A 26,474-nucleotide genomic window follows, 5' to 3' on the forward strand; every position below is an offset into this window, starting at 1 on the left:
GACGAGGAACAACAATTCCGAAACACCGGTGTCCAGGGTTGGTGCTGCAACCTTGCTATAACACACTTTTCATCGAATTAGCGCACACGCTATCAAAGACTGTATCTACCATGATGCTCCTGGGGTACACCTGCTGGTGGGTGGAGTCGAGTGCGACCCCTTCTTTACAGTTAATTGGCTCCCTCGAGCTAGAGCTGACGAGCTCAGATCCCGCACCCGCGCCTTGAGAGGTATCAACCTGAGAACACTTGGCAGCCTGCACAGCTAACCCCCGAAAAACCTACACTCTGCTGACGAGGAACAACAATTCCGAAACACCGGTGTCCAGAGTTGGTGCTGCAACCTTGCTATAACACACTTTTCATTGAATTAGCGCACACGCTATCAAAGACTGCATCTACCATGATGCTCCTGGGGTACGCCTGCTGGTGGGTGGAGTCGGAGTGCGACCCCTTCTTTACAGTTAATTGGCTCCCTCGAACTAGAGCTGACGAGCTCGGATCCCGCACCCGCGTCTTGAGAGGTATCAACCTGAGAACACTAGGCAGCTTGCACAGCTAACCCCCGAAAAACCTACACTCTGCTGACGAGGAACAACAATTCCGAAACACCGGTGTCCAGAGTTGGTGCTGCAACCTTGCTATAACACACTTTTCATCGAATTAGCGCACACACTATCAAAGACTGCATCTACCATGATGCTCCTGGGGTACACCTGCTGGTGGGTGGAGTCGGAGTGCGACCCCTTCTTTACAGGTAATTGGCTCCCTCGAGCTAGAGCTGACGAGCTCGGATCCCGCACCCGCGCCTTGAGAGGTATCAACCTGAGAACAATAGGCAGCCTGCACAGCTAACCCCTGAAAAACCTACACTCTGCTGACGAGGAACAACAATTCCGAAACACCGGTGTCCAGAGTTGGTGCTGCACCTTGCTATAACACACTTTTCATCGAATTAGCGCACACGCTATCAAAGACTGCATCTACCATGATGCTCCTGGGGTACACCTGCTGATGGGTGGAGTCGGAATGCGACCCCTTCTTTACAGTTAATTGGCTCCCTCGAGCTAGAGCTGACGAGCTCGGGTCCCGCACCCGCGCCTTGAGAGGTATCAACCTGAGAACACTTTGGCAGCCTGCACAGCTAACCCCCGAAAAACCTACACTCTGCTGACGAGGAACAACAATTCCGAAACACCAGTGTCCAGAGTTGGTGCTGCAACCTTGCTATAACACACTTTTCATCGAATTAGCGCACACGCTATCAAAGACTGCATCTACCATGGTGCTCCTGGGGTACACATGCTGGTGGGTGTATTCGGAGTGCGACCCCTTCTTTACATTTAATTGGCTCCCTCGAGCTACAGCTGACGAGCTCGGATCCCGCACCCGCGCCTTGAGAGGTATCAACCTGAGAACACTTGGCAGCCTGCACAGCTAACCCTCGAAAAACCTACACTCTGCTGACGAGGAACAACAATTCCGAAACACCGGTGTCCAGAGTTGGTGCTGCAACCTTGCTATAACACACTTTTCATCGAATTAGCGCACACGCTATCAAAGACTGCATCTACCATGATGCTCCTGGGGTAAACCTGCTGGTGGATGGGGTCAGAGTGCGCCCCTTTCTTTACAATTAATTGGCTCCCTCGAGCTAGAGCTGACGAGCTCGGATCCCGCACCCGCGCCTTGAGAGGTATCAACCTGAGAACACTTGGCAGCCTGCACAGCTAACCTCCGAAAAACCTACACTCTGCTGACGAGGAACAACAATTCCGAAACACCGGTGTCCAGAGTTGGTGCTGCAACCTTGCTATAACACACTTTTCATCGAATTAGCGCACACACTATCAAAGACTGCATCTACCATGATGCTCCTGGGGTACACCTGCTGGTGTGTGGAGTCGGAGTGCGACCCCTTCTTTACAGGTAATTGGCTCCTTTGAGCTAGAGCTGACGAGCTCGGATCCCGCACCCGCGCCTTGAGAGGTATCAACCTGAGAACACTTGGCAGCCTGCACAGCTAACCCCCGAAAAACCTACACTCTGCTGACGAGGAACAACAATTCCGAAACACCGGTGTCCAGAGTTGGTGCTGCAACCTTGCTATAACACACTTTTCATCGAATTAGCGCACACGCTATCAAAGACTGCATCTACCATGATGCTCCTGGGGTACACCTGCTGGTGGGTCGAGTCAGAGTGCGACCCCTTATTTACAGTTAATTGGCTTCCTCGAGCTAGAGCTGACGAGCTCGGATCCCGCACCCGCGCCTTGAGAGGTGTCAACCTGAGAACACTTGGCAGCCTGCACAGCTAACCCCCGAAAAACCTACACTCTGCTGACGAGGAACAACAATTCCGAAACACCGGTGTCCAGAGTTGGTGCTGCAACCTTGCTATAACACACTTTTCATTGAATTAGTGCACACGCTATCAAAGACTGCATCTACCATGATGCTCCTGGGGTACACCTGCTGGTGGGTGGAGTCGGAATGAGACCCCTTCTTTACAGTTAATTGGCTCCCTCGAGCTAGAGCTGACGAGCTCGGATCCCGCACCCGCGCCTTGAGAGGTATCAACCTGAGAACACTTGGCAGCCTGCACAGCTAACCCCCGAAAAACCTACACTCTGCTGACGAGGAACAACAATTCCGAAACACCGGTGTCCAGAGTTGGTGCTGCAACCTTGCTATAACACACTTTTCATCGAATTAGCGCACACGCTATCAAAGACTGCATCTACCATGATGCTCCTGGGGTACACCTGCTGGTGGGTGGAGTCGGAGTGACACCCCTTCTTTACAGTTAATTGGCTCCCTCGAGCTACAGCTGACGAGCTCGGATCCCGCACCCGCGCCTTGAGAGGTATCAACCTGAGAACACTTGGCAGCCTGCACAGCTAACCCCCGAAAAACCTACACTCTGCTGACGAGGAACAACAATTCCGAAACACCGGTGTCCAGAGTTGGTGCTGCAACCTTGCTATAACACACTTTTCATCGAATTAGCGCACACGCTATCAAAGACTGCATCTACCATGATGCTCCTGGGGTACACCTGCTGGTGGGTGGAGTCGGAGTGCGACCCCTTCTTTACAGTTAATTGGCTGCCTCGAGCTAGAGCTGACGAGCTCGGATCCCGCACCTGCGCCTTGAGAGGTATCAACCTGAGAACACTTGGCAGCCTGCACAGCTAACCCCCGAAAAACCTACACTCTGCTGACGAGGAACAACAATTCCGAAACACCGGTGTCCAGAGTTGGTGCTGCAACCTTGCTATAACACACTTTTCATCGAATTAGCGCACACGCTATCAAAGACTGCATCTACCATGATGCTCCTGGGGTAAACCTGCTGGTGGATGGAGTCAGAGTGCGCCCCTTTCTTTACAATTAATTGGCTCCCTCGAGCTAGAGCTGACGAGCTCGGATCCCGCACCCGCGCCTTGAGAGGTATCAACCTGAGAACACTTGGCAGCCTGCACAGCTAACCTCCGAAAAACCTACACTCTGCTGACGAGGAACAACAATTCCGAAACACCGGTGTCCAGAGTTGGTGCTGCAACCTTGCTATAACACACTTTTCATCGAATTAGCGCACACACTATCAAAGACTGCATCTACCATGATGCTCCTGGGGTACACCTGCTGGTGGGTGGAGTCGGAGTGCGACCCCTTCTTTACAGGTAATTGGCTCCTTTGAGCTAGAGCTGACGAGCTCGGATCCCGCACCCGCGCCTTGAGAGGTATCAACCTGAGAACACTTGGCAGCCTGCACAGCTAACCCCCGAAAAACCTACACTCTGCTGACGAGGAACAACAATTCCGAAACACCGGTGTCCAGAGTTGGTGCTGCAACCTTGCTATAACACACTTTTCATCGAATTAGCGCACACGCTATCAAAGACTGCATCTACCATGATGCTCCTGGGGTACACCTGCTGGTGGGTCGAGTCAGAGTGCGACCCCTTATTTACAGTTAATTGGCTCCCTCGAGCTAGAGCTGACGAGCTCGGATCCCGCACCCGCGCCTTGAGAGGTGTCAACCTGAGAACACTTGGCAGCCTGCACAGCTAACCCCCGAAAAACCTACACTCTGCTGACGAGGAACAACAATTCCGAAACACCGGTGTCCAGAGTTGGTGCTGCAACCTTGCTATAACACACTTTTCATTGAATTAGTGCACACGCTATCAAAGACTGCATCTACCATGATGCTCCTGGGGTACACCTGCTGGTGGGTGGAGTCGGAATGAGACCCCTTCTTTACAGTTAATTGGCTCCCTCGAGCTAGAGCTGACGAGCTCGGATCCCGCACCCGCGCCTTGAGAGGTATCAACCTGAGAACACTTGGCAGCCTGCACAGCTAACCCCCGAAAAACCTACACTCTGCTGACGAGGAACAACAATTCCGAAACACCGGTGTCCAGAGTTGGTGCTGCAACCTTGCTATAACACACTTTTCATCGAATTAGCGCACACGCTATCAAAGACTGCATCTACCATGATGCTCCTGGGGTACACCTGCTGGTGGGTGGAGTCGGAGTGACACCCCTTCTTTACAGTTAATTGGCTCCCTCGAGCTACAGCTGACGAGCTCGGATCCCGCACCCGCGCCTTGAGAGGTATCAACCTGAGAACACTTGGCAGCCTGCACAGCTAACCCCCGAAAAACCTACACTCTGCTGACGAGGAACAACAATTCCGAAACACCGGTGTCCAGAGTTGGTGCTGCAACCTTGCTATAACACACTTTTCATCGAATTAGCGCACACGCTATCAAAGACTGCATCTACCATGATGCTCCTGGGGTACACCTGCTGGTGGGTGGAGTCGGAGTGCGACCCCTTCTTTACAGTTAATTGGCTGCCTCGAGCTAGAGCTGACGAGCTCGGATCCCGCACCTGCGCCTTGAGAGGTATCAACCTGAGAACACTTGGCAGCCTGCACAGCTAACCCCCGAAAAACCTACACTCTGCTGACGAGGAACAACAATTCCGAAACACCGGTGTCCAGAGTTGGTGCTGCAACCTTGCTATAACACACTTTTCATCGAATTAGCGCACACGCTATCAAAGACTGCATCTGCCATGATGCTCCTGGGGTACACCTGCTGGTGGGTGGAGTCGGAGTGAGACCCCTTCTTTACAGTTAATTGGCTCCCTCGAGCTAGAGCTGACGAGCTCGGATCCCGCACCCGCGCCTTGAGAGGTATCAACCTGAGAACACTTGGCAGCCTGCACAGCTAACCCCCGAAAAACCTACACTCTGCTGACGAGGAACAACAATTCCGAAACACCGGTGTCCAGAGTTGGTGCTGCAACCTTGCTATAACACACTTTTCATCGAATTAGCGCACACGCTATCAAAGACTGCATCTACCATGATGCTCCTGGGGTACACCTGCTGGTGGGTGGAGTCGGACTGCGACCCCTTCTTTACAGTTAATTGGCTCCCTCGAGCTAGAGCTGACGAGCTCGGATCCCGCACCCGCGCCTTGGAAGGTATCAACCTGAGAACACTTGGCAGCCGGCACAGCTAACCCCCAAAAAACCTACACTCTGCTGACGAGGAACAACAATTCTGAAACACCGGTGTCCAGAGTTGGTGCTGCAACCTGCTATAACACACTTTTCATCGAATTAGCGCACAATCTATCAAAGACTGCATCTACCATGATGCTCCTGGGGTACACCTGCTGGTGGGTGGAGTCGGAGTGCGACCCCTTCTTTACAGTTAATTGGCTCCCTCGAGCTAGAGCTGACGAGCTCGGGTCCCGCACCCGCGCCTTGAGAGGTATCAACCTGAGAACACTTTGGCAGCCTGCACAGCTAACCCCCGAAAAACCTACACACTGCTGACGAGGAACAACAATTCCGAAACACCAGTGTCCAGAGTTGGTGCTGCAACCTTGCTATAACACACTTTTCATTGAATTAGCGCACACGCTATCAAAGACTGCATCTACCATGGTGCTCCTGGGGTACACATGCTGGTGGGTGTAGTCGGAGTGCGACCCCTTCTTTACAGTTAATTGGCTCCCTCGAGCTAGAGCTGAAGAGCTCGGATCCCGCGCCTTGAGAGGTATCAACCTGAGAACACTTGGCAGCCTGCACAGCTAACCCTCGAAAAACCTACACTCTGCTGACGAGGAACAACAATTCCGAAACACCGGTGTCCAGAGTTGGTGCTGCAACCTTGCTATAACACACTTTTCATCGAATTAGCGCACACGCTATCAAAGACTGCATCTACCATGATGCTCCTGGGGTAAACCTGCTGGTGGGTGGAGTCAGAGTGCGCCCCTTTCTTTACAATTAATTGGCTCCCTCGAGCTAGAGCTGACGAGCTCGGATCCCGCACCCGCGCCTTGAGAGGTATCAACCTGAGAACACTTGGCAGCCTGCACAGCTAACCCCCGAAAAACCTACACTCTGCTGACGAGGAACAACAATTCCGAAACACCGGTGTCCAGAGTTGGTGCTGCAACCTTGCTATAACACACTTTTCATCGAATTAGCGCACACGCTATCAAAGACTGCATCTACCATGATGCTCCTGGGGTACACCTGCTGGTGGGTGGAGTCGGAGTGCGACCCCTTCTTTACAGGTAATTGGCTCCTTTGAGCTAGAGCTGACGAGCTCGGATCCCGCACCCGCGCCTTGAGAGGTATCAACCTGAGAACACTTGGCAGCCTGCACAGCTAACCCCCGAAAAACCTACACTCTGCTGACGAGGAACAACAATTCCGAAACACCGGTGTCCAGAGTTGGTGCTGCAACCTTGCTATAACACACTTTTCATCGAATTAGCGCACAAGCTATCAAAGACTGCATCTACCATGATGCTCCTGGGGTACACCTGCTGGTGGGTCGAGTCAGAGTGCGACCCCTTATTTACAGTTAATTGGCTCCCTCGAGCTAGAGCTGACGAGCTCGGATCCCGCACCCGCGCCTTGAGAGGTATCAACCTGAGAACACTTGGCAGCCTGCACAGCTAACCCCCGAAAAACCTACACTCTGCTGACGAGGAACAACAATTCCGAAACACCGGTGTCCAGAGTTGGTGCTGCAACCTTGCTATAACACACTTTTCATCGAATTAGCGCACACGCTATCAAAGACTGCATCTACCATAATGCTTCTGGGGTACACCTGCTGGTGGGTGGAGTCGGAGTGAGACCCCTTCTTTACAGTTAATTGGCTCCCTCGAGCTAGAGCTGACGAGCTCGGATCCCGCACCCGCGCCTTGAGAGGTATCAACCTGAGAACACTTGGCAGCCTGCACAGCTAACCCCCGAAAAACCTACACTCTGCTGACGAGGAACAACAATTCCGAAACACCGGTGTCCAGAGTTGGTGCTGCAACCTTGCTATAACACACTTTTCATCGAATTAGCTCACACGCTATCAAAGACTGAATCTACCATGATGCTCCTGGGGTACACCTGCTGGTGGGTGGAGTCGGACTGCGACCCCTTCTTTACAGTTAATTGGCTCCCTCGAGCTAGAGCTGACGAGCTCGGATCCCGCACCCGCGCCTTGGAAGGTATCAACCTGAGAACACTTGGCAGCCGGCACAGCTAACCCCCAAAAAACCTACACTCTGCTGACGAGGAACAACAATTCTGAAACACCGGTGTCCAGAGTTGGTGCTGCAACCTGCTATAACACACTTTTCATCGAATTAGCGCACACTCTATCAAAGACTGCATCTACCATGATGCTCCTGGGGTACACCTGCTGGTGGGTGGAGTCGGAGTGCGACCCCTTCTTTACAGTTAATTGGCTCCCTCGAGCTAGAGCTGACGAGCTCGGGTCCCGCACCCGCGCCTTGAGAGGTATCAACCTGAGAACACTTTGGCAGCCTGCACAGCTAACCCCCGAAAAACCTACACTCTGCTGACGAGGAACAACAATTCCGAAACACCAGTGTCCAGAGTTGGTGCTGCAACCTTGCTATAACACACTTTTCATCGAATTAGCGCACACGCTATCAAAGACTGCATCTACCATGGTGCTCCTGGGGTACACATGCTGGTGGGTGTAGTCGGAGTGCGACCCCTTCTTTACAGTTAATTGGCTCCCTCGAGCTAGAGCTGAAGAGCTTGGATCCCGCACCCGCGCCTTGAGAGGTATCAACCTGAGAACACTTGGCAGCCTGCACAGCTAACCCTCGAAAAACCTACACTATGCTGACGAGGAACAACAATTCCGAAACACCGGTGTCCAGAGTTGGTGCTGCAACCTTGCTATAACACACTTTTCATCGAATTAGCACACACGCTATCAAAGACTGCATCTACCATGATGCTCCTGGGGTAAACCTGCTGGTGGGTGGAGTCAGAGTGCGCCCCTTTCTTTACAATTAATTGGCTCCCTCGAGCTAGAGCTGACGAGCTCGGATCCCGCACCCGCGCCTTGAGAGGTATCAACCTGAGAACACTTGGCAGCCTGCACAGCTAACCCCCGAAAAACCTACACTCTGCTGACGAGGAACAACAATTCCGAAACACCGGTGTCCAGAGTTGGTGCTGCAACCTTGCTATAACACACTTTTCATCGAATTAGCGCACACGCTATCAAAGACTGCATCTACCATGATGCTCCTGGGGTACACCTGCTGGTGGGTGGAGTCGGAGTGCGACCCCTTCTTTACAGGTAATCGGCTCCTTTGAGCTAGAGCTGACGAGCTCGGATCCCGCACCCGCGCCTTGAGAGGTATCAACCTGAGAACACTTGGCAGCCTGCACAGCTAACCCCCGAAAAACCTACACTCTTCTGACGAGGAACAACAATTCCGAAACACCGGTGTCCAGAGTTGGTGCTGCAACCTTGCTATAACACACTTTTCATCGAATTAGCGCACACGCTATCAAAGACTGCATCTACCATGATGCTCCTGGGGTACACCTGCTGGTGGGTCGAGTCAGAGTGCGACCCCTTATTTACAGTTAATTGGCTCCCTCGAGCTAGAGCTGACGAGCTCGGATCCCGCACCCGCGCCTTGAGAGGTATCAACCTGAGAACACTTGGCAGCCTGCACAGCTAACCCCCGAAAAACCTACACTCTGCTGACGAGGAACAACAATTCCGAAACACCGGTGTCCAGAGTTGGTGCTGCAACCTTGCTATAACACACTTTTCATCGAATTAGCGCACACGCTATCAAAGACTGCATCTACCATGATGCTCCTGGGGTACACCTTCTGGTGGGTGGAGTCGGAGTGAGACCCCTTCTTTACAGTTAATTGGCTCCCTCGAGCTAGAGCTGACGAGCTCGGATCCCGCACCCGCGCCTTGGAAGGTATCAACCTGAGAACACTTGGCAGCCGGCACAGCTAACCCCCCAAAAACCTACACTCTGCTGACGAGGAACAACAATTCTGAAACACCGGTGTCCAGAGTTGGTGCTGCAACCTGCTATAACACACTTTTCATTGAATTAGCGCACACGCTATCAAAGACTGCATCTACCATGATGCTCCTGGGGTACACCTGCTGGTGGGTGGAGTCGGAGTGCGACCCCTTCTTTACAGGTAATTGGCTCCCTCGAGCTAGAGCTGACGAGCTTGGATCCCGCATCCGCGCCTTGAGAGGTATCAACCTGAGAACACTTGGCAGCCTGCACAGGTAACCCCCAAAAAACCTACACTCTGCTGACGAGGAACAACAATTCCGAAACACCGGTGTCCAGAGTTGGTGCTGCAACCTTGCTATAACACACTTTTCATCGAATTAGCGCACACACTATCAAAGACTGCATCTACCATGATGCTCCTGGGGTACACCTGCTGGTGGGTGGAGTCGGAGTGCGACCCCTTCTTTACAGGTAATTGGCTCCCTCGAGCTAGAGCTGACGAGCTCGGATCCCGCACCCGCGCCTTGAGAGGTATCAACCTGAGAACACTTGGCAGCCTGCACAGGTAACCCCCGAAAAACCTACACTCTGCTGACGAGGAACAACAATTCCGAAACACCGGTGTCCAGAGTTGGTGCTGCACCTTGCTATAACACACTTTTCATCGAATTAGCGCACACGCTATCAAAGACTGCATCTACCATGATGCTCCTGGGGTACACCTGCTGGTGGGTGGAGTCGGACTGCGACCCCTTCTTTACAGGTAATTGGCTCCCTCGAGCTAGAGCTGACGAGCTCGGATCCCGCACCCGCGCCTTGGAAGGTATCAACCTGAGAACACTTGGCAGCCGGCACAGCTAACCCCCAAAAAACCTACACTCTGCTGACGAGGAACAACAATTCTGAAACACCGGTGTCCAGAGTTGGTGCTGCAACCTGCTATAACACACTTTTCATCGAATTAGCGCACACGCTATCAAAGACTGCATCTACCATGATGCTCCTGGGGTACACCTGCTGGTGGGTGGAGTCGGAGTGCGACCCCTTCTTTACAGTTAATTGGCTCCCTCCAGCTAGAGCTGACGAGCTCGGGTCCCGCACCCGCGCCTTGAGAGGTATCAACCTGAGAACACTTTGGCAGCCTGCACAGCTAACCCCCGAAAAACCTACACTCTGCTGACGAGGAACAACAATTCCGAAACACCAGTGTCCAGAGTTGGTGCTGCAACCTTGCTATAACACACTTTTCATCGAATTAGCGCACACGCTATCAAAGACTGCATCTACCATGGTGCTCCTGGGGTACACATGCTGGTGGGTGTAGTCGGAGTGCGACCCCTTCTTTACAGTTAATTGGCTCCCTCGAGCTAGAGCTGACGAGCTCGGATCCCGCACCCGCGCCTTGAGAGGTATCAACCTGAGAACACTTGGCAGCCTGCACAGCTAACCCTCGAAAAACCTACACTCTGCTGACGAGGAACAACAATTCCGAAACACCGGTGTCCAGAGTTGGTGCTGCAACCTTGCTATAACACACTTTTCATCGAATTAGCGCACAAGCTATCAAAGACTGCATCTACCATGATGCTCCTGGGGTAAACCTGCTGGTGGGTGGAGTCAGAGTGTGCCCCTTTCTTTACAATTAATTGGCTCCCTCGAGCTAGAGCTGACGAGCTCGGATCCCGCACCCGCGCCTTGAGAGGTATCAACCTGAGAACACTTGGCAGCCTGCACAGCTAACCCCCGAAAAACCTACACTCTGCTGACGAGGAACAACAATTCCGAAACACCGGTGTCCAGAGTTGGTGCTGCAACCTTGCTATAACACACTTTTCATCGAATTAGCGCACACGCTATCAAAGACTGCATCTACCATGATGCTCCTGGGGTACACCTGCTGGTGGGTGGAGTTGGAGTGCGACCCCTTCTTTACAGGTAATTGGTTCCTTTGAGCTAGAGCTGACGAGCTCGGATCCCGCACCCGCGCCTTGAGAGGTATCAACCTGAGAACACTTGGCAGCCTGCACAGCTAACCCCCGAAAAACCTACACTCTGCTGACGAGGAACAACAATTCCGAAACACCGGTGTCCAGAGTTGGTGCTGCAACCTTGCTATAACACACTTTTCATCGAATTAGCGCACACACTATCAAAGACTGCATCTACCATGATGCTCCTGGGGTACACCTGCTGGTGGGTCGAGTCAGAGTGCGACCCCTTATTTACAGTTAATTGGCTCCCTCGAGCTAGAGCTGACGAGCTCGGATCCTGCACCCGCGCCTTGAGAGGTATCAACCTGAGAACACTTGGCAGCCTGCACAGCTAACCCCCGAAAAACCTACACTCTGCTGACGAGGAACAACAATTCCGAAACACCGGTGTCCAGAGTTGGTGCTGCAACCTTGCTATAACACACTTTTCATCGAATTATTGCACACGCTATCAAAGACTGCATCTACCATGATGCTCCTGGGGTACACCTGCTGGTGGGTGGAGTCGGAGTGAGACCCCTTCTTTACAGTTAATTGGCTCCCTCGAGCTAGAGCTGACAAGCTCGGATCCCGCACCCGCGCCTTGAGAGGTATCAACCTGAGAACACTTGGCAGCCTGCACAGCTAACCCCCGAAAAACCTACACTCTGCTGACGAGGAACAACAATTCCGAAACACCGGTGTCCAGAGTTGGTGCTGCAACCTTGCTATAACACACTTTTCATCGAATTAGCGCACACGCTATCAAAGACTGCATCTACCATGATGCTCCTGGGGTACACCTGCTGGTGGGTGGAGTCGGAGTGAGACCCCTTCTTTACAGTTAATTGGCTCCCTCGAGCTAGAGCTGACGAGCTCGGATCCCGCACCCGCGCCTTGAGAGGTATCAACCTGAGAACACTTGGCAGCCTGCACAGCTAACCCCCGAAAAACCTACACTCTGCTGACGAGGAACAACAATTCTGAAACACCGGTGTCCAGAGTTGGTGCTGCAACCTTGCTATAACACACTTTTCACCGAATTAGCGCACACGCTATCAAAGACTGCATCTACCATGATGCTCCTGGGGTACACCTGCTGGTGGGTGGAGTCGGAGTGCGACCCCTTCTTTACAGTTAATTGGCTGCCTCGAGCTAGAGCTGACGAGCTCGGATCCCGCACCCGCGCCTTGAGAGGTATCAACCTGAGAACACTTGGCAGCCTGCACAGCTAACCCCCGAAAAACCTACACTCTGCTGACGAGGAACAACAATTCCGAAACACCGGTGTCCAGAGTTGGTGCTGCAACCTTGCTATAACACACTTTTCATCGAATTAGCGCACACGCTATCAAAGACTGCATCTACCATGATGCTCCTGGGGTACACCTGCTGGTGGGTGGAGTCGGACTGCGACCCCTTCTTTACAGTTAATTGGCTCCCTCGAGCTAGAGCTGACGAGCTCGGATCCCGCACCCGCGCCTTGGAAGGTATCAACCTGAGAACACTTGGCAGCCGGCACAGCTAACCCCCGAAAAACCTACACTCTGCTGACGAGGAACAACAATTCCGAAACACCGGTGTCCAGAGTTGGTGCAGCAACCTTGCTATAACACACTTTTCATCGAATTAGCGCACACGCTATCAAAGACTGCATCTACCATGATGCTCCTGGGGTACACCTGCTGGTGGGTGGAGTCGGACTGCGACCCCTTCTTTACAGTTAATTGGCTCCCTCGAGCTAGAGCTGACGAGCTCGGATCCCGCACCCGCGCCTTGGAAGGTATCAACCTGAGAACACTTGGCAGCCGGCACAGCTAACCCCCAAAAAACCTACACTCTGCTGACAAGGAACAACAATTCTGAAACACCGGTGTCCAGAGTTGGTGCTGCAACCTGCTATAACACACTTTTCATTGAATTAGCGCACACGCTATCAAAGACTGCATCTACCATGATGCTCCTGGGGTACACCTGCTGGTGGGTGGAGTCGGAGTGCGACCCCTTCTTTACAGGTAATTGGCTCCCTCGAGCTACAGCTGACGAGCTCGGATCCCGCACCCGCGCCTTGAGAGGTATCAACCTGAGAACACTTGGCAGCCTGCACAGCTAACCCTCGAAAAACCTACACTCTGCTGACGAGGAACAACAATTCCGAAACACCGGTGTCCAGAGTTGGTGCTGCAACCTTGCTATAACACACTTTTCATCGAATTAGCGCACACGCTATCAAAGACTGCATCTACCATGATGCTCCTGGGGTAAACCTGCTGGTGGATGGAGTCAGAGTGCGCCCCTTTCTTTACAATTAATTGGCTCCCTCGAGCTAGAGCTGACGAGCTCGGATCCCGCACCCGCGCCTTGAGAGGTATCAACCTGAGAACACTTGGCAGCCTGCACAGCTAACCTCCGAAAAACCTACACTCTGCTGACGAGGAACAACAATTCCGAAACACCGGTGTCCAGAGTTGGTGCTGCAACCTTGCTATAACACACTTTTCATCGAATTAGCGCACACGCTATCAAAGACTGCATCTACCATGATGCTCCTGGGGTACACCTGCTGGTGGGTGGAGTCGGAGTGCGACCCCTTCTTTACAGGTAATTGGCTCCTTTGAGCTAGAGCTGACGAGCTCGGATCCCGCACCCGCGCCTTGAGAGGTATCAACCTGAGAACACTTGGCAGCCTGCACAGCTAACCCCCGAAAAACCTACACTCTGCTGACGAGGAACAACAATTCCGAAACACCGGTGTCCAGAGTTGGTGCTGCAACCTTGCTATAACACACTTTTCATCGAATTAGCGCACACGCTATCAAAGACTGCATCTACCATGATGCTCCTGGGGTACACCTGCTGGTGGGTCGAGTCAGAGTGCGACCCCTTATTTACAGTTAATTGGCTTCCTCGAGCTAGAGCTGACGAGCTCGGATCCCGCACCCGCGCCTTGAGAGGTGTCAACCTGAGAACACTTGGCAGCCTGCACAGCTAACCCCCGAAAAACCTACACTCTGCTGACGAGGAACAACAATTCCGAAACACCGGTGTCCAGAGTTGGTGCTGCAACCTTGCTATAACACACTTTTCATTGAATTAGTGCACACGCTATCAAAGACTGCATCTACCATGATGCTCCTGGGGTACACCTGCTGGTGGGTGGAGTCGGAATGAGACCCCTTCTTTACAGTTAATTGGCTCCCTCGAGCTAGAGCTGACGAGCTCGGATCCCGCACCCGCGCCTTGAGAGGTATCAACCTGAGAACACTTGGCAGCCTGCACAGCTAACCCCCGAAAAACCTACACTCTGCTGACGAGGAACAACAATTCCGAAACACCGGTGTCCAGAGTTGGTGCTGCAACCTTGCTATAACACACTTTTCATCGAATTAGCGCACACGCTATCAAAGACTGCATCTACCATGATGCTCCTGGGGTACACCTGCTGGTGGGTGGAGTCGGAGTGACACCCCTTCTTTACAGTTAATTGGCTCCCTCGAGCTACAGCTGACGAGCTCGGATCCCGCACCCGCGCCTTGAGAGGTATCAACCTGAGAACACTTGGCAGCCTGCACAGCTAACCCTCGAAAAACCTACACTCTGCTGACGAGGAACAACAATTCCGAAACACCGGTGTCCAGAGTTGGTGCTGCAACCTTGCTATAACACACTTTTCATCGAATTAGCGCACACGCTATCAAAGACTGCATCTACCATGATGCTCCTGGGGTAAACCTGCTGGTGGGTGGAGTCAGAGTGCGCCCCTTTCTTTACAATTAATTGGCTCCCTCGAGCTAGAGCTGACGAGCTCGGATCCCGCACCCGCGCCTTGAGAGGTATCAACCTGAGAACACTTGGCAGCCTGCACAGCTAACCCCCGAAAAACCTACACTCTGCTGACGAGGAACAACAATTCCGAAACACCGGTGTCCAGAGTTGGTGCTGCAACCTTGCTATAACACACTTTTCATCGAATTAGCGCACACGCTATCAAAGACTGCATCTACCATGATGCTCCTGGGGTACACCTGCTGGTGGGTGGAGTCGGAGTGCGACCCCTTCTTTACAGGTAATTGGCTCCTTTGAGCTAGAGCTGACGAGCTCGGATCCCGCACCCGCGCCTTGAGAGGTATCAACCTGAGAACACTTGGCAGCCTGCACAGCTAACCCCCGAAAAACCTACACTCTGCTGACGAGGAACAACAATTCCGAAACACCGGTGTCCAGAGTTGGTGCTGCAACCTTGCTATAACACACTTTTCATCGAATTAGCGCACACGCTATCAAAGACTGCATCTACCATGATGCTCCTGGGGTACACCTGCTGGTGGGTCGAGTCAGAGTGCGACCCCTTATTTACAGTTAATTGGCTCCCTCGAGCTAGAGCTGACGAGCTCGGATCCCGCACCCGCGCCTTGAGAGGTATCAACCTGAGAACACTTGGCAGCCTGCACAGCTAACCCCCGAAAAACCTACACTCTGCTGACGAGGAACAACAATTCCGAAACACCGGTGTCCAGAGTTGGTGCTGCAACCTTGCTATAACACACTTTTCATCGAATTAGCGCACACGCTATCAAAGACTGCATCTACCATAATGCTTCTGGGGTACACCTGCTGGTGGGTGGAGTCGGAGTGAGACCCCTTCTTTACAGTTAATTGGCTCCCTCGAGCTAGAGCTGACGAGCTCTGATCCCGCACCCGCGCCTTGAGAGGTATCAACCTGAGAACACTTGGCAGCCTGCACAGCTAACCCCCGAAAAACCTACACTCTGCTGACGAGGAACAACAATTCCGAAACACCGGTGTCCAGAGTTGGTGCTGCAACCTTGCTATAACACACTTTTCATCGAATTAGCTCACACGCTATCAAAGACTGAATCTACCATGATGCTCCTGGGGTACACCTGCTGGTGGGTGGAGTCGGACTGCGACCCCTTCTTTACAGTTAATTGGCTCCCTCGAGCTAGAGCTGACGAGCTCGGATCCCGCACCCGCGCCTTGGAAGGTATCAACCTGAGAACACTTGGCAGCCGGCACAGCTAACCCCCAAAAAACCTACACTCTGCTGACGAGAAACAACAATTCTGAAACACCGGTGTCCAGAGTTGGTGCTGCAACCTGCTATAACACACTTTTCATCGAATTAGCGCACACTCTATCAAAGACTGCATCTACCATGATGCTCCTGGGGTACACCTGCTGGTGGGTGGAGTCGGAGTGCGACCCCTTCTTTACAGTTAATTGGCTCCCTCGAGCTAGAGCTGACGAGCTCGGGTCCCGCACCCGCGCCTTGAGAGGTATCAACCTGAGAACACTTTGGCAGCCTGCACAGCTAACCCCCGAAAAACCTACACTCTGCTGACGAGGAACAACAATTCCGAAACACCAGTGTCCAGAGTTGGTGCTGCAACCTTGCTATAACACACTTTTCATCGAATTAGCGCACACGCTATCAAAGACTGCATCTACCATGGTGCTCCTGGGGTACACATGCTGGTGGGTGTAGTCGGAGTGCGACCCCTTCTTTACAGTTAATTGGCTCCCTCGAGCTAGAGCTGAAGAGCTTGGATCCCGCACCCGCGCCTTGAGAGGTATCAACCTGAGAACACTTGGCAGCCTGCACAGCTAACCCTCGAAAAACCTACACTATGCTGACGAGGAACAACAATTCCGAAACACCGGTGTCCAGAGTTGGTGCTGCAACCTTGCTATAACACACTTTTCATCGAATTAGCGCACACGCTATCAAAGACTGCATCTACCATGATGCTCCTGGGGTAAACCTGCTGGTGGGTGGAGTCAGAGTGCGCCCCTTTCTTTACAATTAATTGGCTCCCTCGAGCTAGAGCTGACGAGCTCGGATCCCGCACCCGCGCCTTGAGAGGTATCAACCTGAGAACACTTGGCAGCCTGCACAGCTAACCCCCGAAAAACCTACACTCTGCTGACGAGGAACAACAATTCCGAAACACCGGTGTCCAGAGTTGGTGCTTCAACCTTGCTATAACACACTTTTCATCGAATTAGCGCACACGCTATCAAAGACTGCATCTACCATGATGCTCCTGGGGTACACCTGCTGGTGGGTGGAGTCGGAGTGCGACCCCTTCTTTACAGGTAATCGGCTCCTTTGAGCTAGAGCTGACGAGCTCGGATCCCGCACCCGCGCCTTGAGAGGTATCAACCTGAGAACACTTGGCAGCCTGCACAGCTAACCCCCGAAAAACCTACACTCTTCTGACGAGGAACAACAATTCCGAAACACCGGTGTCCAGAGTTGGTGCTGCAACCTTGCTATAACACACTTTTCATCGAATTAGCGCACACGCTATCAAAGACTGCATCTACCATGATGCTCCTGGGGTACACCTGCTGGTGGGTCGAGTCAGAGTGCGACCCCTTATTTACAGTTAATTGGCTCCCTCGAGCTAGAGCTGACGAGCTCGGATCCCGCACCCGCGCCTTGAGAGGTATCAACCTGAGAACACTTGGCAGCCTGCACAGCTAACCCCCGAAAAACCTACACTCTGCTGACGAGGAACAACAATTCCGAAACACCGGTGTCCAGAGTTGGTGCTGCAACCTTGCTATAACACACTTTTCATCGAATTAGCGCACACGCTATCAAAGACTGCATCTACCATGATGCTCCTGGGGTACACCTGCTGGTGGGTCGAGTCAGAGTGCGACCCCTTATTTACAGTTAATTGGCTCCCTCGAGCTAGAGCTGACGAGCTCGGATCCCGCACCCGCGCCTTGGAAGGTATCAACCTGAGAACACTTGGCAGCCGGCACAGCTAACCCCCAAAAAACCTACACTCTGCTGACGAGGAACAACAATTCTGAAACACCGGTGTCCAGAGTTGGTGCTGCAACCTGCTATAACACACTTTTCATCGAATTAGCGCACACTCTATCAAAGACTGCATCTACCATGATGCTCCTGGGGTACACCTGCTGGTGGGTGGAGTCGGAGTGCGACCCCTTCTTTACAGTTAATTGGCTCCCTCGAGCTAGAGCTGACGAGCTCGGGTCCCGCACCCGCGCCTTGAGAGGTATCAACCTGAGAACACTTTGGCAGCCTGCACAGCTAACCCCCGAAAAACCTACACTCTGCTGACGAGGAACAACAATTCCGAAACACCAGTGTCCAGAGTTGGTGCTGCAACCTTGCTATAACACACTTTTCATCGAATTAGCGCACACGCTATCAAAGACTGCATCTACCATGGTGCTCCTGGGGTACACATGCTGGTGGGTGTAGTCGGAGTGCGACCCCTTCTTTACAGTTAATTGGCTCCCTCGAGCTAGAGCTGAAGAGCTTGGATCCCGCACCCGCGCCTTGAGAGGTATCAACCTGAGAACACTTGGCAGCCTGCACAGCTAACCCTCGAAAAACCTACACTATGCTGACGAGGAACAACAATTCCGAAACACCGGTGTCCAGAGTTGGTGCTGCAACCTTGCTATAACACACTTTTCATCGAATTAGCGCACACGCTATCAAAGACTGCATCTACCATGATGCTCCTGGGGTAAACCTGCTGGTGGGTGGAGTCAGAGTGCGCCCCTTTCTTTACAATTAATTGGCTCCCTCGAGCTAGAGCTGACGAGCTCGGATCCCGCACCCGCGCCTTGAGAGGTATCAACCTGAGAACACTTGGCAGCCTGCACAGCTAACCCCCGAAAAACCTACACTCTGCTGACGAGGAACAACAATTCCGAAACACCGGTGTCCAGAGTTGGTGCTTCAACCTTGCTATAACACACTTTTCATCGAATTAGCGCACACGCTATCAAAGACTGCATCTACCATGATGCTCCTGGGGTACACCTGCTGGTGGGTGGAGTCGGAGTGCGACCCCTTCTTTACAGGTAATCGGCTCCTTTGAGCTAGAGCTGACGAGCTCGGATCCCGCACCCGCGCCTTGAGAGGTATCAACCTGAGAACACTTGGCAGCCTGCACAGCTAACCCCCGAAAAACCTACACTCTTCTGACGAGGAACAACAATTCCGAAACACCGGTGTCCAGAGTTGGTGCTGCAACCTTGCTATAACACACTTTTCATCGAATTAGCGCACACGCTATCAAAGACTGCATCTACCATGATGCTCCTGGGGTACACCTGCTGGTGGGTCGAGTCAGAGTGCGACCCCTTATTTACAGTTAATTGGCTCCCTCGAGCTAGAGCTGACGAGCTCGGATCCCGCACCCGCGCCTTGAGAGGTATCAACCTGAGAACACTTGGCAGCCTGCACAGCTAACCCCCGAAAAACCTACACTCTGCTGACGAGGAACAACAATTCCGAAACACCGGTGTCCAGAGTTGGTGCTGCAACCTTGCTATAACACACTTTTCATCGAATTAGCGCACATGCTATCAAAGACTGCATCTACCATGATGCTCCTGGGGTACACCTGCTGGTGGGTGGAGTCGGAGTGAGACCCCTTCTTTACAGTTAATTGGCTCCCTCGAGCTAGAGCTGACGAGCTCGGATCCCGCACCCGCGCCTTGGAAGGTATCAACCTGAGAACACTTGGCAGCCGGCACAGCTAACCCCCCAAAAACCTACACTCTGCTGACGAGGAACAACAATTCTGAAACACCGGTGTCCAGAGTTGGTGCTGCAACCTGCTATAACACACTTTTCATTGAATTAGCGCACACGCTATTAAAGACTGCATCTACCATGATGCTCCTGGGGTACACCTGCTGGTGGGTGGAGTCGGAGTGCGACCCCTTCTTTACAGGTAATTGGCTCCCTCGAGCTAGAGCTGACGAGCTTGGATCCCGCATCCGCGCCTTGAGAGGTATCAACCTGAGAACACTTGGCAGCCTGCACAGGTAACCCCCAAAAAACCTACACTCTGCTGACGAGGAACAACAATTCCGAAACACCGGTGTCCAGAGTTGGTGCTGCAACCTTGCTATAACACACTTTTCATCGAATTAGCGCACACACTATCAAAGACTGCATCTACCATGATGCTCCTGGGGTACACCTGCTGGTGGGTGGAGTCGGAGTGCGACCCCTTCTTTACAGGTAATTGGCTCCCTCGAGCTAGAGCTGACGAGCTCGGATCCCGCACCCGCGCCTTGAGAGGTATCAACCTGAGAACACTTGGCAGCCTGCACAGGTAACCCCCGAAAAACCTACACTCTGCTGACGAGGAACAACAATTCCGAAACACCGGTGTCCAGAGTTGGTGCTGCACCTTGCTATAACACACTTTTCATCGAATTAGCGCACACGCTATCAAAGACTGCATCTACCATGATGCTCCTGGGGTACACCTGCTGGTGGGTGGAGTCGGACTGCGACCCCTTCTTTACAGGTAATTGGCTCCCTCGAGCTAGAGCTGACGAGCTCGGATCCCGCACCCGCGCCTTGGAAGGTATCAACCTGAGAACACTTGGCAGCCGGCACAGCTAACCCCCAAAAAACCTACACTCTGCTGACGAGGAACAACAATTCTGAAACACCGGTGTCCAGAGTTGGTGCTGCAACCTGCTATAACACACTTTTCATCGAATTAGCGCACACGCTATCAAAGACTGCATCTACCATGATGCTCCTGGGGTACACCTGCTGGTGGGTGGAGTCGGAGTGCGACCCCTTCTTTACAGTTAATTGGCTCCCTCCAGCTAGAGCTGACGAGCTCGGGTCCCGCACCCGCGCCTTGAGAGGTATCAACCTGAGAACACTTTGGCAGCCTGCACAGCTAACCCCCGAAAAACCTACACTCTGCTGACGAGGAACAACAATTCCGAAACACCAGTGTCCAGAGTTGGTGCTGCAACCTTGCTATAACACACTTTTCATCGAATTAGCGCACACGCTATCAAAGACTGCATCTACCATGGTGCTCCTGGGGTACACATGCTGGTGGGTGTAGTCGGAGTGCGACCCCTTCTTTACAGTTAATTGGCTCCCTCGAGCTAGAGCTGACGAGCTCGGATCCCGCACCCGCGCCTTGAGAGGTATCAACCTGAGAACACTTGGCAGCCTGCACAGCTAACCCTCGAAAAACCTACACTCTGCTGACGAGGAACAACAATTCCGAAACACCGGTGTCCAGAGTTGGTGCTGCAACCTTGCTATAACACACTTTTCATCGAATTAGCGCACAAGCTATCAAAGACTGCATCTACCATGATGCTCCTGGGGTAAACCTGCTGGTGGGTGGAGTCAGAGTGTGCCCCTTTCTTTACAATTAATTGGCTCCCTCGAGCTAGAGCTGACGAGCTCGGATCCCGCACCCGCGCCTTGAGAGGTATCAACCTGAGAACACTTGGCAGCCTGCACAGCTAACCCCCGAAAAACCTACACTCTGCTGACGAGGAACAACAATTCCGAAACACCGGTGTCCAGAGTTGGTGCTGCAACCTTGCTATAACACACTTTTCATCGAATTAGCGCACACGCTATCAAAGACTGCATCTACCATGATGCTCCTGGGGTACACCTGCTGGTGGGTGGAGTTGGAGTGCGACCCCTTCTTTACAGGTAATTGGCTCCTTTGAGCTAGAGCTGACGAGCTCGGATCCCGCACCCGCGCCTTGAGAGGTATCAACCTGAGAACACTTGGCAGCCTGCACAGCTAACCCCCGAAAAACCTACACTCTGCTGACGAGGAACAACAATTCCGAAACACCGGTGTCCAGAGTTGGTGCTGCAACCTTGCTATAACACACTTTTCATCGAATTAGCGCACACACTATCAAAGACTGCATCTACCATGATGCTCCTGGGGTACACCTGCTGGTGGGTCGAGTCAGAGTGCGACCCCTTATTTACAGTTAATTGGCTCCCTCGAGCTAGAGCTGACGAGCTCGGATCCTGCACCCGCGCCTTGAGAGGTATCAACCTGAGAACACTTGGCAGCCTGCACAGCTAACCCCCGAAAAACCTACACTCTGCTGACGAGGAACAACAATTCCGAAACACCGGTGTCCAGAGTTGGTGCTGCAACCTTGCTATAACACACTTTTCATCGAATTATTGCACACGCTATCAAAGACTGCATCTACCATGATGCTCCTGGGGTACACCTGCTGGTGGGTGGAGTCGGAGTGAGACCCCTTCTTTACAGTTAATTGGCTCCCTCGAGCTAGAGCTGACAAGCTCGGATCCCGCACCCGCGCCTTGAGAGGTATCAACCTGAGAACACTTGGCAGCCTGCACAGCTAACCCCCGAAAAACCTACACTCTGCTGACGAGGAACAACAATTCCGAAACACCGGTGTCCAGAGTTGGTGCTGCAACCTTGCTATAACACACTTTTCATCGAATTAGCGCACACGCTATCAAAGACTGCATCTACCATGATGCTCCTGGGGTACACCTGCTGGTGGGTGGAGTCGGAGTGAGACCCCTTCTTTACAGTTAATTGGCTCCCTCGAGCTAGAGCTGACGAGCTCGGATCCCGCACCCGCGCCTTGAGAGGTATCAACCTGAGAACACTTGGCAGCCTGCACAGCTAACCCCCGAAAAACCTACACTCTGCTGACGAGGAACAACAATTCTGAAACACCGGTGTCCAGAGTTGGTGCTGCAACCTTGCTATAACACACTTTTCACCGAATTAGCGCACACGCTATCAAAGACTGCATCTACCATGATGCTCCTGGGGTACACCTGCTGGTGGGTGGAGTCGGAGTGCGACCCCTTCTTTACAGTTAATTGGCTGCCTCGAGCTAGAGCTGACGAGCTCGGATCCCGCACCCGCGCCTTGAGAGGTATCAACCTGAGAACACTTGGCAGCCTGCACAGCTAACCCCCGAAAAACCTACACTCTGCTGACGAGGAACAACAATTCCGAAACACCGGTGTCCAGAGTTGGTGCTGCAACCTTGCTATAACACACTTTTCATCGAATTAGCGCACACGCTATCAAAGACTGCATCTGCCATGATGCCCCTGGGGTACACCTGCTGGTGGGTGGAGTCGGAGTGAGACCCCTTCTTTACAGTTAATTGGCTCCCTCGAGCTAGAGCTGACGATCTCGGATCCCGCACCCGCGCCTTGAGAGGTATCAACCTGAGAACACTTGGCAGCCTGCACAGCTAACCCCCGAAAAACCTACACTCTGCTGACGAGGAACAACAATTCCGAAACACCGGTGTCCAGAGTTGGTGCTGCAACCTTGCTATAACACACTTTTCATCGAATTAGCGCACACGCTATCAAAGACTGCATCTACCATGATGCTCCTGGGGTACACCTGCTGGTGGGTGGAGTCGGACTGCGACCCCTTCTTTACAGTTAATTGGCTCCCTCGAGCTAGAGCTGACGAGCTCGGATCCCGCACCCGCGCCTTGGAAGGTATCAACCTGAGAACACTTGGCAGCCGGCACAGCTAACCCCCGAAAAACCTACACTCTGCTGACGAGGAACAACAATTCCGAAACACCGGTGTCCAGAGTTGGTGCAGCAACCTTGCTATAACACACTTTTCATCGAATTAGCGCACACGCTATCAAAGACTGCATCTACCATGATGCTCCTGGGGTACACCTGCTGGTGGGTGGAGTCGGACTGCGACCCCTTCTTTACAGTTAATTGGCTCCCTCGAGCTAGAGCTGACGAGCTCGGATCCCGCACCCGCGCCTTGGAAGGTATCAACCTGAGAACACTTGGCAGCCGGCACAGCTAACCCCCAAAAAACCTACACTCTGCTGACAAGGAACAACAATTCTGAAACACCGGTGTCCAGAGTTGGTGCTGCAACCTGCTATAACACACTTTTCATTGAATTAGCGCACACGCTATCAAAGACTGCATCTACCATGATGCTCCTGGGGTACACCTGCTGGTGGGTGGAGTCGGAGTGCGACCCCTTCTTTACAGGTAATTGGCTCCCTCGAGCTACAGCTGACGAGCTCGGATCCCGCACCCGCGCCTTGAGAGGTATCAACCTGAGAACACTTGGCAGCCTGCACAGCTAACCCTCGAAAAACCTACACTCTGCTGACGAGGAACAACAATTCCGAAACACCGGTGTCCAGAGTTGGTGCTGCAACCTTGCTATAACACACTTTTCATCGAATTAGCGCACACGCTATCAAAGACTGCATCTACCATGATGCTCCTGGGGTAAACCTGCTGGTGGATGGAGTCAGAGTGCGCCCCTTTCTTTACAATTAATTGGCTCCCTCGAGCTAGAGCTGACGAGCTCGGATCCCGCACCCGCGCCTTGAGAGGTATCAACCTGAGAACACTTGGCAGCCTGCACAGCTAACCTCCGAAAAACCTACACTCTGCTGACGAGGAACAACAATTCCGAAACACCGGTGTCCAGAGTTGGTGCTGCAACCTTGCTATAACACACTTTTCATCGAATTAGCGCACACGCTATCAAAGACTGCATCTACCATGATGCTCCTGGGGTACACCTGCTGGTGGGTGGAGTCGGAGTGCGACCCCTTCTTTACAGGTAATTGGCTCCTTTGAGCTAGAGCTGACGAGCTCGGATCCCGCACCCGCGCCTTGAGAGGTATCAACCTGAGAACACTTGGCAGCCTGCACAGCTAACCCCCGAAAAACCTACACTCTGCTGACGAGGAACAACAATTCCGAAACACCGGTGTCCAGAGTTGGTGCTGCAACCTTGCTATAACACACTTTTCATCGAATTAGCGCACACGCTATCAAAGACTGCATCTACCATGATGCTCCTGGGGTACACCTGCTGGTGGGTCGAGTCAGAGTGCGACCCCTTATTTACAGTTAATTGGCTTCCTCGAGCTAGAGCTGACGAGCTCGGATCCCGCACCCGCGCCTTGAGAGGTGTCAACCTGAGAACACTTGGCAGCCTGCACAGCTAACCCCCGAAAAACCTACACTCTGCTGACGAGGAACAACAATTCCGAAACACCGGTGTCCAGAGTTGGTGCTGCAACCTTGCTATAACACACTTTTCATTGAATTAGTGCACACGCTATCAAAGACTGCATCTACCATGATGCTCCTGGGGTACACCTGCTGGTGGGTGGAGTCGGAATGAGACCCCTTCTTTACAGTTAATTGGCTCCCTCGAGCTAGAGCTGACGAGCTCGGATCCCGCACCCGCGCCTTGAGAGGTATCAACCTGAGAACACTTGGCAGCCTGCACAGCTAACCCCCGAAAAACCTACACTCTGCTGACGAGGAACAACAATTCCGAAACACCGGTGTCCAGAGTTGGTGCTGCAACCTTGCTATAACACACTTTTCATCGAATTAGCGCACACGCTATCAAAGACTGCATCTACCATGATGCTCCTGGGGTACACCTGCTGGTGGGTGGAGTCGGAGTGACACCCCTTCTTTACAGTTAATTGGCTCCCTCGAGCTACAGCTGACGAGCTCGGATCCCGCACCCGCGCCTTGAGAGGTATCAACCTGAGAACACTTGGCAGCCTGCACAGCTAACCCCCGAAAAACCTACACTCTGCTGACGAGGAACAACAATTCCGAAACACCGGTGTCCAGAGTTGGTGCTGCAACCTTGCTATAACACACTTTTCATCGAATTAGCGCACACGCTATCAAAGACTGCATCTGCCATGATGCTCCTGGGGTACACCTGCTGGTGGGTGGAGTCGGAGTGAGACCCCTTCTTTACAGTTAATTGGCTCCCTCGAGCTAGAGCTGACGAGCTCGGATCCCGCACCCGCGCCTTGAGAGGTATCAACCTGAGAACACTTGGCAGCCTGCACAGCTAACCCCCGAAAAACCTACACTCTGCTGACGAGGAACAACAATTCCGAAACACCGGTGTCCAGAGTTGGTGCTGCAACCTTGCTATAACACACTTTTCATCGAATTAGCGCACACGCTATCAAAGACTGCATCTACCATGATGCTCCTGGGGTACACCTGCTGGTGGGTGGAGTCGGACTGCGACCCCTTCTTTACAGTTAATTGGCTCCCTCGAGCTAGAGCTGACGAGCTCGGATCCCGCACCCGCGCCTTGGAAGGTATCAACCTGAGAACACTTGGCAGCCGGCACAGCTAACCCCCGAAAAACCTACACTCTGCTGACGAGGAACAACAATTCCGAAACACCGGTGTCCAGAGTTGGTGCTGCAACCTTGCTATAACACACTTTTCATCGAATTAGCGCACACGCTATCAAAGACTGCATCTACCATGATGC

Source organism: Lissotriton vulgaris, chromosome 1_1, assembly GCF_964263255.1.
Source record: "Lissotriton vulgaris chromosome 1_1, aLisVul1.2, whole genome shotgun sequence".
Lineage (NCBI taxonomy): Eukaryota > Metazoa > Chordata > Amphibia > Caudata > Salamandridae > Lissotriton > Lissotriton vulgaris.